Source organism: Monopterus albus, unplaced genomic scaffold, assembly GCF_001952655.1.
Source record: "Monopterus albus unplaced genomic scaffold, M_albus_1.0 scaffold4.1, whole genome shotgun sequence".
NCBI classification, from domain to species: domain Eukaryota; kingdom Metazoa; phylum Chordata; class Actinopteri; order Synbranchiformes; family Synbranchidae; genus Monopterus; species Monopterus albus.
In genome coordinates, this window is record NW_018127884.1 from 8,378,391 (window position 1) to 8,393,707 (window position 15,317).

The 15,317-nt window shown below is 41.8% G+C and overlaps 1 protein-coding gene across 2 annotated transcripts in view; it reads right to left on the bottom strand.

Annotated features, from left to right (window-relative positions):
* Nucleotides 1–15,317, bottom strand: part of mafa (MAF bZIP transcription factor a) — an 86,590-nt gene that overhangs the window by 43,013 nt on the left and 28,260 nt on the right. The window contains exon 3 of one of the 2 annotated variants that reach the window (XM_020606016.1): nucleotides 5,731–6,051. The exons of the other annotated variant lie outside the window; for it this stretch is intronic. The gene's annotated coding sequence lies outside the window, so the exon portion shown is untranslated. Of the gene's footprint in view, nucleotides 1–5,730; nucleotides 6,052–15,317 lie in introns of those variants that run through there. 2 annotated transcript variants of the gene reach the window in all.

Here is a 15,317-nt window from a genome sequence, read left to right on the forward strand (position 1 = left end):
AGCCTGCCTCAGTCACAGTAGTGGCCTCAGCCAACCTAGCCGGTCAGCTCCAGTCTCAACCTGCTGTAGTGAGTCTCTTATGACTTCCAGCCCAGGTTTCTGTAGGCTCCGTCTGGGTCTGAAGTCAGGCTTAACTTTGGTGAAATTAACAGCAGAGGGATGTTGGCTGGCTTATATTGCATTAATAGGTCAACTCTGTGGTGACCTTATTTTTGGTGAAGCAGCGTGATAATTGGAAGTCCTGCACAACACTGGGGATTACTATGTTTATCCTCCTATAATCCCCATAAACATTAAGACACAACAAGCAACATGCTGATTAGCTTCAGGCAGGAGCAATCCATCAGAGAGTGATAAATAGCCTCCTAGATTTCTATCCACATAAAAGAAGGGTAAGTAAACAATCTAATATGTTACTGCAGGACTTTGTGTGGTTTTACCACCTCTAACATGCATCATGTGAAATGAATGAAAACCCCCTCACTAGTTAATTTATACAACAGAGCAAAATCACAGTCATGACAATAAATCTTTACAATACTGCATCTACTAGTGATATTTTGGATGAAGTTTGTAACTTTAAATTAAAGTGGATTTTTATGCCAGTAAATCAAATAAATAGTCAGTTCCTCCCATAACTCCTAGTTTACAATCAAAAGTGTAAATATTTATCACATGCCCCAGGCCTGTGGGTAGGATGGCTCTTTTGGCAGACAGGAAGCCATTTTGCCATGCTGCATATTCACCTATTCAGACAGGGAATGGACAGAACCCCTCAAGCAGAACATATTCACAGGGTGCGTTTTGAGGACTTCATGTTTGCAAATGATTTGCAAGTACACATATAAAACCCCCTACCTGCTCTTGATAAAGAGACTTGTTGAAACCCAGACAAGCACGACTGCTCAACCAGATGCAGGATGGAGGAGACAGGTTGTGTGGTGAGATGGAAATGGAGAAAGGAGGGGAAAGGGGGTGAGGGGGTTAGGCAGGCAGGCAGGCATACGCTCTTTCCTAGTCCATGCAACGCCATGATAAGGAGACACTAGAGCTTGTTTACATGCAGCAATGAGAAAACAAATTGAAAATTCCTGCCGGGACACAGATGCATATCAAAACAGGATTATTTTAGAAATAATCGCCCATGCCACAAACTGTCACCAGCTAATCTCCACTTTGTTAGAATTCAAATTACTTTCCCATGTTTACATTGCCATTACTGCAAGGGCAGGGACCAGGGACTCTATGGGGGCCTATTTGCACAAGAGAGGCAATAAAAACAGATAAAATAAACTTTCAATAAAAATTCCAGACCAGACAGAATGCTCAGGTCCTGTTGGTGCAATGGGAATATTCAATAGGAGAAGCTTTTGGGATAATGGTGCCTGAAAAAGCTCAGCTTTAAAGAAGACCCAGTAGACAGATTGGAATTGTGGTAGTCTGATATGAGGATGAGAGGAGGCAATCAAAAGTGGTCAAAAAAACTAGTGGCCGCCACCTGGCCAGGCTACGTCAGGCTCGGCGAGGTTGAGCCAAGTAAATCTGGACTTGGCTAAGAAGAGCATAAGTGCATTAAGTTTGAAGTTTGTCGGAGGCAAAGGCGTCTCTTGTCTCTGGATCAGGTTGCCGGTGTTTATCACTTCTAGCTGTGCTGGCACTGAAGGCAGACACACTATCCCTTATCCAGGGCTGTCAGTCAGCAGGCCGAACCATTTCGCACATAACAGCATGGAGCATCAGCCTGCTTCAGCACTGGATGGAGCCATGGACAAACACACAAGCCTTATTGCCCCAGATCAATGGGGCTTGTCATTAAGTGAGAACAGAAGTGCAAACCTGTGCAGAACAGTTCTCATGTGTCAGAAGCCTTGCCAAGTCATTATAATGATAATTTCTAATATGCAGGTAAAACGTTATGCACAAATTTATACCTCTAAAACTTAACAGAGTTGAAAAAAAGCCAGCCAAAGCTCAAACTTTTCTTTGCAAATGTCATAAATTTGATTTAAAGAGACAAGCTTCTCATGCAGGGACAAGTAGTCCGTTAAGCAGCATTAGAGCTACAATCAGTGTGCATGTTTCTCTGAAACTCCTTTCCCTGAGTCAGAGTCTCTGTGCTAGTCTATTTGTTTCTTTGCTGCGCTGTCATAGAGGTGGCCTTATGGTTCCCAGAAGGATAGGGGATGTGTCTTGTGGTGAAAACCACACTGTGTGACAGACACAGAGGAGACACGAGGAAGGCAGTTCTCATCCATGTTCACTGCAACAGTGGTCACATCAAAGACATAATAACTTGTTTTCTTGTGTTCTCCAAAGGCTCTGAACTTCTTGTTCTAAAATTATTGACAAATTCACAAATAAATTTATTGACAAATTTTGCAGTGGAGCAGAAAAAGTGTCATTTTGAGGCCTAAGTGTTGCGATGGGTGGCTGAACACATATTGATGGTGTTAACCCAGGGTATTCAGTTTATACTGTGGCCTGTTACTGTGAAACTATGCAGTCTGTAAGGAGACACTGCGGTGGTGACTCGCATCTGCCGCTCTGCTGTGACTTTGCTCTTATGTTTCCAGCCCTTGCCTGAGGCTGCAAACGGCTTTGCTCACTGAGGGACGGAGGAGAAGGGGGTGTGCTGTGGGATGGGAGGGGAGAGCAGACAGAGGTAGGTTAGATTAGGTTTGACAGGGTAATGCTTTGAAAAGGTGCCTGTTAGATGATTTATTCCCAAACACCTCACCATAATGGGCTTGTGCGTGTTTCTATTAAGGCTGATGGAGACGGTGCAATGCTCACTTTCGTCTGCCGTGCTCTTTGTCCCTCTTTCATATCTTCAATCTCTTTTTACATCTTAACTTCCCTCCCTTATGTACTCCCACAGAGATGCACACATGTAAGTTCTCACCACTCCTCCTCCTCCTCCTTTCTTTTTTTAACGTTATACACTCATCACAGGTTCCCAGCAGATGTTTTGTCAGTTACAGGCATGCAACATTGTAACTCAGGAGACAGAGTTTTGCATGAGCTCACATCTTCTGTCCTCAGACACAGTGTGAGACTTAGCACCTACTAGCTGTGTGACTGCTCTTGTAACTAAGCCAAAGGAGGCCTGTCTTTTTAAATTTTTTACTTGTCATCTCACCCTTCAGCTGCTGGGCTGCAGCGCTCCGTGTGGGAGGGTAGAGGTTTTGAGTACACCAGAAATGGAGGAGACAGTCAAATAGAAAACAATGGGTGAATGAAAGAAGATGGTTATACCACAGAAAGTCTCCAGAGGCAATCAAATACTTAGTGTTTGTTTAATCTATATGGGTATAGGCCTGCAATACAATACATACAAAGCCATACTGCACAACATAAGTTATACACAGGATAGAGAAACCAAAGTCAGTTTGTCTTCTTATTTCATTACTGTTCATGTTCTGGCTGAATTTTTACTTTGAGTTCCTTTTGTTTGTTTTTTTCCCCCCTTTATATCTCTGAGAATGGCATTATCGCTGACCAAGATAGGTGTTTCTTAACAAAAAAGTACATAGGTGATATACTGCAAGTCTCCACTGTTTAAAGCATTTTAAAAAATAGATATGTTACATTTTCTTGCTCAGTGGTTTTCACTTATCACACGTTTTACCTGCTTTCATAATCATCTCTGAGGCCATGAGTTCAGAGCACGACTTCCTGTGACTGGGGTGAACTAGGCTGATAGCAGTGGTTTCAGTTAAGTAGGGTCATAGTTGATGTAGGAACATTAGAGCAGCCAGAAAGAGAGAACTAGCACTGGTTGGACAAACCGGATAGGAAGTAGTGCTTCATTCTGTGAGACTGACCAAGTTATGGGTCTAGTGAGAGAACTGTGATGGAGTTATGATATGGATGCTTTCTCTAGGTCATGGCAGGAAGGAGCAGATATAGATATCATTCTTTCCGCAGTGCTGGGAAGGTGCAGTTTATATCAGACAGTCAAGTTACAGAGAAAAACACAATTATCAGACATGAAATTAGACATTCAGGGATGCATTCTAGACTCACATAGAGTATGTAATCCTAATAGTTAATAAATAAATACTGGATTTATATACACTATATAATCTGAGGATTAAAGAAACGTAGACCAAATCATTTGGTCATACTTTTTTTGTAATGAAACTAGTGATTATTCATTTTTTTCTGGATGAGTTTGTGTTTTATTTTCTAGCCACTTGGCCAGTCTTCTTTGTATATATTGTTTTCTTCTCACCTGTACATTTATTTACACTTATTTTTGCATCCCCCGCACATGCATCCTCACAAAAGATAACTGAACTGCACTTGATGCTTCGATGAGTGGGATGTTTTATTTTCATTTGTGCAGGGCAGGGGAGTGGTTTGTTCTCATATGTGCATCATCTGTGTATTAGATGGTGCAAAAACCGCCTGGGGATGCTCAGCCTACAATTACTAAGTGCCGTTCTAGTTCTCATGCACCAACATTTGTTTAAAACAGTATCTCCATGTCAATACCATGCACCCATTGCATAAACAGTACATTTTTATAAATGTCACACAATATAACGATAAATAAGATAGCTTCCCACAGCGCACACAAACGCACGACTACAAAGGCAGCACACCTACATAAATGAATGCATTAGTATTTTGTTTCTAACAGCAGAAAGCCTGGGTCACTATGTACCATTGCAATAAATCCAGTTAATTCATTGTCAAGACAGTTTGCTGAAAACCAACATTCATTATGTAAGCTCGCTCAGCGGAACATGTCGACGGGCATTTTAGATGTTCAGAGCCTGTTAGTGTTTTTGTTTTCACAGCAGCGGTAGTAGCTGCAGCCTCGTGTTCCGGTGACTTTTGAGGTGGTGAGAAATGATACGGTATCTGTGGCACCAGAAACTTCACTACCTACATCTCTCCCTGTTCCTGGCCCCCCACAGATGTAGGTTTGCGCCTGCAGGTGCACACAAGTGCACATACTCAAACACAATTCAGCACTCTCACACATCTGTGAACCGCAGTGTGACCACCTTCACCACAAGGTCTCTTTGGAGCACACCCCCACCCCAGCCCGGCCTCAGGAGATGCAGGTAGAGGAGCTGTGGTTGCTGTTGTTAAGTGCAGTGTAATATAGAGATGAACAGGGCAGACCACTCATCACTGCTCCTCATGGTGAGGGGCCCCCTTCTTAAATGATATGCTGTTATCTTTTAAAGAGGAGGCCTGTGTAAAGTCTAATCAGCAGAAGCTGCCTCTATAAATTGAACCTCAACTTGGAAACGTCAGGGACTCTGAAACAAATTTCTGTAATCAAACTAATTGGTATTGGACAATAAAAAGAGATCAATTTATGTTTAAATATACTTAAAGATGGAGCTGTATTACTTTCTCACTGGAACTGTGCTGAGCAGAAAGCGTGAGCATGACGGAGAGCAAGGCGGATGAAGCGCATCTTGGTTAGCTTACACATTATTAGAAAACAAGGCTGGAGCAGTCACAACCCCCATACTGTGTTCCTGAGGGAGGCAGAGTGCAATGATGATGATGAAACAACTGATGATTCATACTTTACTGTCAAAGGCTGTAAAGGCAACGCTCACTCGAACGCCTAGAAAAACAGCATGCGATTGCACCATTGTGGCTGGCATTGACTCACATCCCTTCCACCATGTTGCTCGGCCAGTTGTAGTCATGACAGCAGGGATGTAAGTAACAGCAGTGCTGTTTTTAGATTCTGCAAGATATCCCTAAAACAAAATGTCTTTTAGCCCTCATCCTTCTTGTTTCACCAGGTTTACACTGCATTTGTAAGAGGTGAATGTGCTTATAGGATATGTGTGTATACATATCTCAGTGCCATCAAGCTCCAGATGGTGAAGTCGCTGCTCTCCATCACTGGGACCTCAGTAGAAGCAGATGCCCATAAAAGCTTTTGTGTGTGTTCTCTCATTGTGTCTAAACCTTTTTGTGCTACCCGCCTTGTCCATGTCTCCTCCACAACCTGGTCTCATTAACTTCTTGCTATGAAGAGGTTGGGACAGTGAGGATTCCTGACAAGTGGGCCACCTTCAGTCATGAGAAAAGATAGCAAAACAAGGGTAAACACACACAGTTAAAACAAACAAACAAAAAACCTTGGCCATGTTAAGAGTACTCTGGCTAATGATACTTGTTAATGACAAAACATGCAATGAGTCTTTATAAACTCTGTAAATGACATAAAATTTTAAAATACATTTGATATCTACACTGCTTGAAATAGTCCTAACACAGTAAAACTATCCATCTTGTAAAACAGAGTAAATATTTGTCATTTCTGGTTGACTGTGGTACGCATTGAAAATCTGGATAGCTTTGAATAGTTGCACTTGTTTCCTTCTGTTGCCTTTGCCTTTCTTTGTGAGCTGTGCCTTGAAGGCCTGAGGACAGTATTATCAGTCTAAACACTGATTCAGCTCTCCTCTCAGCCAAAGACCTTACTTCTTAAACAAGCTCCCATCACTGATATCTGTTAGCAACATGCCACAGGTATGTGAAAATCAGGAAATAATCTTTTCTTTTAGTGTGTTCATGCATATGTTTGCTCCTATGTATGGCCTCTTTTTGCATTAAATGTAGTTGCCTTTTTATGTGCCTGTTGTTGGGTACAATCATTTTACTTTGAGAGTTTGAGAGGGAATTTGTAGTATGTGGAGGCTGTATAGCTTAAATGTCATGTACCGCAGTCATTACATTAAATAAATAAATTAGGCTTCACTTGATAACCCACTTCCACTCTTGCTGCTGGGTAGAGCTTAATCAGATAAGAATAAACTCTGACAAAACAGGCATCCTGTCCCTGTCCCCGGTGTTGTTCTAACCCTAACACAGGGAGCAGCCGAGTGCCTGGAAGCCAGTGTCTTTATGGCCGTCTTGGGCTCATAAAGCTGCCAGGCCCAGAATGCAGCGCACTCTCACTCCACCAACCCTATCACTCCCAGCTCCTTCCACATCAGTAGTCTGTTATGTCAAGTGAAGAGCTCAGTGTTTGATGCTTGTCTCTTGCGTGCCGCTGCGTGTTAAGATAACGAAAGCAGGTAGTTTTTCACCCCCTCACTCTGCAGCACCCCTCTTGGAAGCCATTTACTATCAGTCAATTCTGTGACACAGAAGGAGGTAGGAGTGGAAGGGATGAGGAGGCAAAGTAAACAGGATCATAAAAAGTTTTAGAAGTAGGCAGATAACTGATGACTAATGTCTTTCTAAAATGTCTTTCAGATTCTTATGCAAATCCTCCAGTGCACATCTTCTATCTTCCACTTCCTTATGCCTGTCTTGGTGACCTAAAGCTTGGCTATATATTCTAACTTTCTCAAGGAAGGAACAGGAAAAACACTGGTCATCTTAGGCAACCATTTCAGTTAGAACGGAGTATGCTGGCCATGCAAAGCACTCAGTGTTTCACAAACTCCTCCCCAGATGAAGAGCTGAATGCATAAAGGACATAGGTGTATAGCCAAAAGCCCACAACTGACTCTCATGGACCAGCTTAAGTTACAGTTCAGCTGGGGTGGCCTATACACTTCCGTCATGGACACACAAACACATGTAACAGTGGTTCCCACACAAGCCTGACAACCGCAAGCCACATACTTGGGTTTGGTTGTACCAGGTTCAAGCTTAAACTGGAATATTGTTGACTGACCAGCTGAACGGGGGATAGTGACATGGGTTTGGTTGCTCTCCAATTAGCCAGCAGGTGGAAATGATCGTACCTAGATACTGTGTCTGTTCATGGCAGGGTGTTAAAGGGACAATATGGCCTCGATATTTTCTGTTGGAGGCACAGCAGAAATTTTATTTAATAATTTTAACATTTTAGACTCATTCCTTTCATTCAGTTGGAGTAAAAATAAGAAAAACAACTTGTGTGTATTTATCTGGGCATCTCCAAGAGAGATACAGTCAAACAAGGCAGAGGATCAGGTGAGGGTCAGTGATTAGTATTTATGAATGATCTAAGTGTGACTGTAATTAAACTAGGTGGCAATGTGCCACATAATGAATATTTGTGCACTAAAAACACAGTATACATCACTGTGATACCATGCTTGATTAGATGGCACATCTGTACCTGCATGCTATATATATATTTTAGTGAGCCGCAGTCCAAAGATTTATCAGGAATATCATTTCACCTCTTGGAGCCACATGTGACTGTGCATCACAGTGAAAAAAAGAGGTTTTTTAGGCGCATTCTGTATCAATTTATAAAACATGAAACTCAAATATGGAAAGCCGATGAAGAGAGAGAGAGACAAGCTGAAGGTCCAGAAAGGGTGCAGTTCAGGAAAAGCCTGCATTCTGCCTGTGCTTGGCAACCTCTGTAATCAATATAAATAGTACCAAATGGGCTGTTATAAAATTGTCAAGAGATGTAAATGATGGCCAAAGACAAAACTGGAACATTAAAGAGCACAAACTCCTATGCACAAGCACAGACATGCAGCCAAGCATACATTTCCAGTATGTGCCTTTATCCTGAAAGTACCCTTCCTTCCACCACCAACACTGTTTCACTCAAATACATGCATGCAGCTGTTTTCTGATTGGTTGAGCAATCAGAAATGCTATTATTGACTCCTGCGTAAAAAAGAGGAAGTGAACTTCACAAAATATGCCTTTTCTTAAGCAAATTACTTTTTTCAAGAAAAAAAAAATTGTTGACAGGCACACACACAAGTGTGAACATGTATTTTTAAGAAGGTATGTATGCACGCACACACTGCTGCTTAAAGCTGACCTAAGGCAATACTTTTCCTTCAATAATGCAAACAAACATCTTTATTGCTTTGTTTGGTGGATGGCATGATTTATGAGAAAAACTTCTGATCAGCACTATTCAGTTGACGTATACCAGGGGACAGTGAAAGGGCTGACTATGGAGGAGAGGAGAAGGAGACGTTCCAACAGACAGACATCCTGCACGCCTGGTCTCTTGTGGTGATAAGTAGCACATTCCGTTGTAAAACCCATTAAACATAGTTTTTTTTTTACCTTTCATTTTATAATGATTAATTTAAAGTTTGCATCATTTTGTTTTCCCTTTCCATCTACTTTCCTGTTTAAACCCATACATTTATCCCAGGTATGTAGAGAGAAGGAAATCTAATGATTATAGGAACTTATTGTATTATAACTCAGCCAAAGATTAAAGGGGAAAACGGGAGTGGAAGGATGAGAAAATACTAAAGTGCTGTGCTGGCATTTTATACACACAAAGACTTTTTAATGCATATGCATTTCCCAGTTCTTCTTCACAAATGGGTGCACCTTGAGCAAATATATTCCAAGATATCTTTCTAGCTAACTTTTGAGGTAAAACAAAAAAAAAATGGAGGGGGGCAGAAGGTGGATTCCGGCTGACAACAGAGGAGTGTGTGCGTAACCACTGGATACACTCACTTTGCCAGAGTGCTGCCGGTGATGGTCGCTAAGAGTAGCCGTGATTCGGTGGATATCACACAGACTGGCTAATGAGCATTAGCATTATAGCTAAGAGAGACACAGGTAAAAACAGAGAGGAAGGAACCTCCTGAGGATATGTCTAACTTTTTAAATCCCCCCTTTTTCCTCTCCTTTATTTTCTGCCTACGGACCATTAGCCAGTAGATCCCTCCCACATCCCCACTCCACCTCCTTCACTTTTTTCTCTCTTTCAGCACGGTGCAATTAGTGCTCTCATTGAATATTGAAGGTATGAAGAAGAATGGAGCTTTTTAGCCGTTTCTCTTCCGCTAAGACCATAGCTCCGCTGAGGGATGACTGAAGGCTTCGACTAAATCAGGATGCTGAGCTACAGCAACAGCACTTAGAACCAAACAATCACTGATCATTTATTTAGTTGGCCTTATTTATTCATTCCCGATCGCTGTTGCTTAGCGCTGTGATTATTTCACTTAGGATTATTCTCATGTGATTTAATGGCAATCCTTAAGCTTATTTTTGCCACATCAAATGATTTTATCACATATGCTTGTTGTAGACATAGTCTGAAATGCATTGCATCACTTGAGAGAAACATTTTATTGCAATCATAAGCTTTGTCTCTTTGTGTTTGAGGCACTTCATTATGATCTTATTTTTTAAAGTGTGTTGATCTTATGTTGCACAGTGCTTGTAGGATGCATCATGTCTCTGCTTTGTGTAATTCAGAACAGAGCATACTGTAGCCCATACTGTACTTGCTTGTGTTAAATGGAAGTTTGCCTAAAACCTTTATGGCAGGTTACTAGCAAAGGAGCCAGTACAGATCTATCAGAAGACTTTCTCAAGACCCGTCACAAAACACCAGCATTATCTATTAACTTTCCATGATCCAGCCATGTAGTGTATTAATATCCATGCATGCAACCAGACTACTTGAACACACACAAACACACAGTGCAGTCTCCTAGACTGTGCACATTCCCATGCACAAACTGCAGACATCAATTCTCACACGTGCTAGATTATAACCTCTCATTCTCTCACAGTCTTGCCTCTGCTCAGCTCATATTGCACTCTATAAATACACTTACAGTCTTACAGGACTTAGTGTCAGGTCTGGTGTGGTGCTGAACTCCACCACTTGTTGGTTGTTAGGCAGATCTCCCAGGTAAGCCTCTGCAGGGTAGGGATGAGTGAGGTAGGGTGGAGGCAATGAAATCCTTCTTTGATCTGTGAGTGTCAGATCTAACATGGGCTGTCACTTGTCACTATGAACTATTCTGCTAGCTCAGTGGATCTTAATGGCATCAACTTGGCAATTTTTACATATCATAATAAATAATCAGAATGTTACTTAGTGCATGTGTTGCATGTACTTTGGATCTATTTTTTTAAACAAGTTATTATACAAAGGTGTTATTGTGTGTTAAATAAACTACCAGTCAAAGGTTTGGACACACTTTCCCTTGAACTGAATGCAAAAGTGTGTTCAACCCTTGACCGATAGTGTAAGTCATCATGTTTCTACAGTTTGAGAAAGTAAGGCGACAGCAAGGTGTTAAGATCAAGCTCTGATGTTATGCAGCAGTACTGGAACACATAAACACAGACACACACGTACACTGATAAAGGAAGGAAAATATTGCTGTCTTTGTCTCCTACCACTTCCTTTCTTATAGCTGTGCTCTGTGGTTAAAGTCATAATGCATAACATAAATGCACCACACATAGACAGTGATGCAAATACAGGAATCAAATACACAGTCATTTCCAGGAAGTCATGTCTCACCCCTGTGCAACTGGCCACAGGCAGAAGCAGACACTTATCACTCATTTTTTGATTAGATATGTCTCTTCATACTGAACAACACTTGCTGCAGACAGCTTCGTTTGACTGCATTTAAATAACCATAGCAGTAGTGAAGATATAAATCACAAAAGGGGTGAATGAATTGAAAAGAGACAGGTTGCAGCCAGAGAAGAGACTTGTTATAGGCAAGGGCCAGACCACAGTAGGAGACAGGCTCCAGCCTTTCCTTGCAGCTCCATCAATGTTTAATGGAGTGGGGCAGAGACTGGGCTGCCACCCTCATAGAGGAGGTCAGCTCTGGAGTCGACAGGCTGGAGGGAGACCATAGCGATCTTAAAAGAGTGTGACAGGAGACAAGGGTCTGTCACACAAGGTGTCTAGTGGGAGATGTTCCATCTCAGAGGTCATAGTCTTTTGTAGAGCTTTGTCGCAGCAGAGTAACCTTGTGTCCTGATTATTATGTTCATGTGTAACTAATTTCATTGACAATATTTCATGTGTTTTTCATAGCCTACTGCCCCTGACAACTGACTACATTTATGGTTATGAGACACAGTTACCGTGTACAGTATTTACCCTCTGGTATGAACATGAATACTTTAAGTGTGAGTTAATGACAGGCTCCAAAAGTTTGAGTCTGTTTGTGAAAGGACATCCAACAATGATAAACACACACAGCAGCAGCCCGTGGCCAGCCAGGTGCCTACTCTGTGATCAGAGCAGGAAAAGCCCTGTTTTCTTCAAGTCCACTCCATCTCAGTGGGATACACTTCACAGTCATCTCCTCTCACAGTATGAGAGGCCACATACACTCACAGCTGTGATAACCTGGACTAGAGTCTACCTTCCCTGTCATTGGGGCCATCGACTGTAGGAGGGCCAGTGTGTTCGGGGGGAAGGGGGAGGGGTGACATACACATTACACAGTTACATAGTGACCTTCAGTTGCTGTGCGCATGGAGAGGGCTGTGGCTGTGGGCTGAGAGAAAGGACAGAAGGGGAGACACTGACAGACAAGTTTGCAGGTGGAGCTGGATGAATAAACAGCAAGGTAGACCCTGAAGCACAGAAAAAGATTCAGATTTCCTGAAAGGAGAAATGCACTTAAGATACTTAAGTCCTTACTTTAAAAAAAAAACACGATTTTTTATTTTTACTACATTTGCAAAATAGTGTTTTGCAGCTGTTTGGATTTATTTGTAAAACTGGCAGTGGCAGCAATACACTAAAATTTTGTCAACACACAAACATCTAGCAATGTACATATTAGCACAGGCATGTGTCCTGAAGGGATGTCAGACCTGCGGCATCTGTGGCTGGCAGCAGGGAGGGATGGAGAAAGAGAAATGAAGAAAGAATGAGGGAAGAGGGAGGGAAAGTGCTGACTCTGACACCGTCGCTGTGTGCCGCTAACACAGGAACCAATTAGCTAGGAGCCAGCTTCCGTTGCCTGCACTGTTATAGGACCTCCTTTCTGAGTCCCCAGGGCTGACTGCAGCTTCAGGGCTATGGTGGCACATATACTGTATACAGCAGATAAACTATAGGAGAGACACAAATACTCAGCAGACATGCTATGGACAGGGATGTGTTGTGGGCTTCCACACAGAAAGGGACAACCAGGAAAGCAGACAGATACAGCAGGTCAGAAAGGTGCAGTTATAACACAAATGAAATCAATGCAGCGGAGCAGGCTGTACTTAAATGCAACCACACCCTATGACTGACCCACATCACCCTATCGTTATATCAAACACAAAAAAAAAACACCTCACAACCCCATGTACCACAGTGTCTGCAACTCATTTCCTTTCACATAGCAAACATATTTCGCAATTTCCACGTTGTCTTTAAAATAAGTCACTGGCACTTCTTGTCAAATCACACCTCACTTTATCATCATACGCCTTAGAAACAGATGCAACATAACATTCACACTCACATAAATGTCCCTAAATATTATTACCCTCACCCTTTATACAGTCAAAAATTTACAACTGCGCATGTACTGTTCATACACGTACATGCACCTCCTTAACCTACACACAAAGAGGGCACCGATGACGCAGTGTTTTTATGACAATTATTGATCCTCTGGAGCGCAGTAAAAACTATCCCCAGACAGACAACAAAAATAACTGTAACCATATAACAGCTTCCTGCCAAGGGAACAGATCCCACATGGTGACCACGTGACCAGACTATTCCTGGAGCACACTGTAGACCCCTAGCAGGTCCGGGCCATTGACCAGGCGTACACTCACATACAGGGAGAGGAGAGGAGAAGGTTATAGAAAAGTGTATGTTTAGACTTTGTCAGTTGTTCTGGTTGAAAAATGAGCATTTTGTGTATTTCTCGTTATTGAGAGGCTTTCAGTTTGATTGTATATGTGCAGCTCCTCTCCCTCACCATATGGTGCTGCTCACTTTTAATTATGATAATATCAAAGTCTTTGTCTTGCATAGTCCATTTGTGTAATAACATTTTCTCAATGCAGTACTCAGAATATACACCCTCCTCATACCCACACCACTCACTTCGCACATTTCTTCCAGTAGAGACGTCACTTATCAAATCTGTCCTCTTCGAAAGTCCAAATATCTTTGGAGTGTTTCACTGATGAAACATAAAAGGAGATGAAGCTGAATATGAGCCTTATTTCAAGTGTAAAAATGTGCTATTGTATTCATTGCTCTGTGGTTGAATTTATAGCACAAGGACAACGGACAAGATAAGTTAGTATTTCTTCTTCAGAGCAATTTGGCTGTCGGCAGGGAGGAATTACTGTGATAAAGCTGTCTTTGATTCTGCCACCCTGCCATTAATAGAGTCAGCTCGAACACAGTTCCTGGACCGATGGTTACCTGAGATGAATTATACAATGACCAAGGGAGACAGACAGAAAAAGTGGGATGTTGGAATAAAACCTGCATTGTCGGCTATGACAGAGGTTCTCAAACTTTTTTGACCTATTGTCATAGCTCCATCCGAATACTCCTCAGTGTACTCTTTCTACAGGTGGCATTGCTTCAGGGAGTTGTTAGAAAATATTTAATTACAAAAAAGTGCACTGGAAGTGGTGGAACTGTGGCTGAATATAGTATATTGTAAATTCATAAGAGACATAAGATCCTGGAATTGTTAGTTTAGGTTGGGCTTTTGCTTTAGTTTCTTCTTGTTCTTCTAATTTGACTTGAGTTAATGCAGTCAGTTTGTCATACAGTAGATCAAACCAGGTTGTCTATTATAGTTGGTTGTTTTATTGTTATTATTATTAGTATTGTTAATACTCTAAATTTCTTTTGAAACATGAACCTATGGATGTATATTTAAAAGTGCTCTAATTTCCTTTCAGCTGCTAGAGAGTCGAGTGAGACTCAGAACAGACTGATACCTTAATCTGCTCCTAACTGCTTTTTGGAGGGATGTATTACGTAAAACCTGGATCTCGGACTGAAACATGGCGCCCAGTTACTTGAATGAAAGCTGCTCGCCTGGCGCATACAGCAAAAAACTGTTCTCTTCCTTGTTTTTTCCACATTATGGGGCCCACTGCACATGCATATTAGCTTTCCGTCACTGCACCCCCGCCGGCACATAAACTTTACATTGGGAAGATACAGTCAGGGAAAAAATTATTTGAACCCCCGCTGATTTTGTAAGTTTGCCCACTAACAAAGAAATGATCAGTCTACAATTTCAATGGTAGGTTTATGTGAACAGTGAGAGACACAATAACAAAAAAATCCAGAAAAATGCATTATAAAAAAAGTTATAAAGTAATTTGCATTTTCATGAATGAAATAAGTATTTGATCCCTTTGCAAAACATGCTTTAGTACTTGGTGGCAAAACCTTTGTTGGCAATCACAGAGGTCAGACGTTTCTTGTAGTTGGCCACAAGGTTTGCACACATCTCAGGGGGGATTTTGACCCACTCCTCTTTGCAGATCCTCTCCAAGTCATTAATGTTTCATGGCTGATGTTTGGCAACTCGAACCTTCAGCTCCCTCCACAGATTTTCTATGGGATTAAGGTCTGGAGACTGACTAGG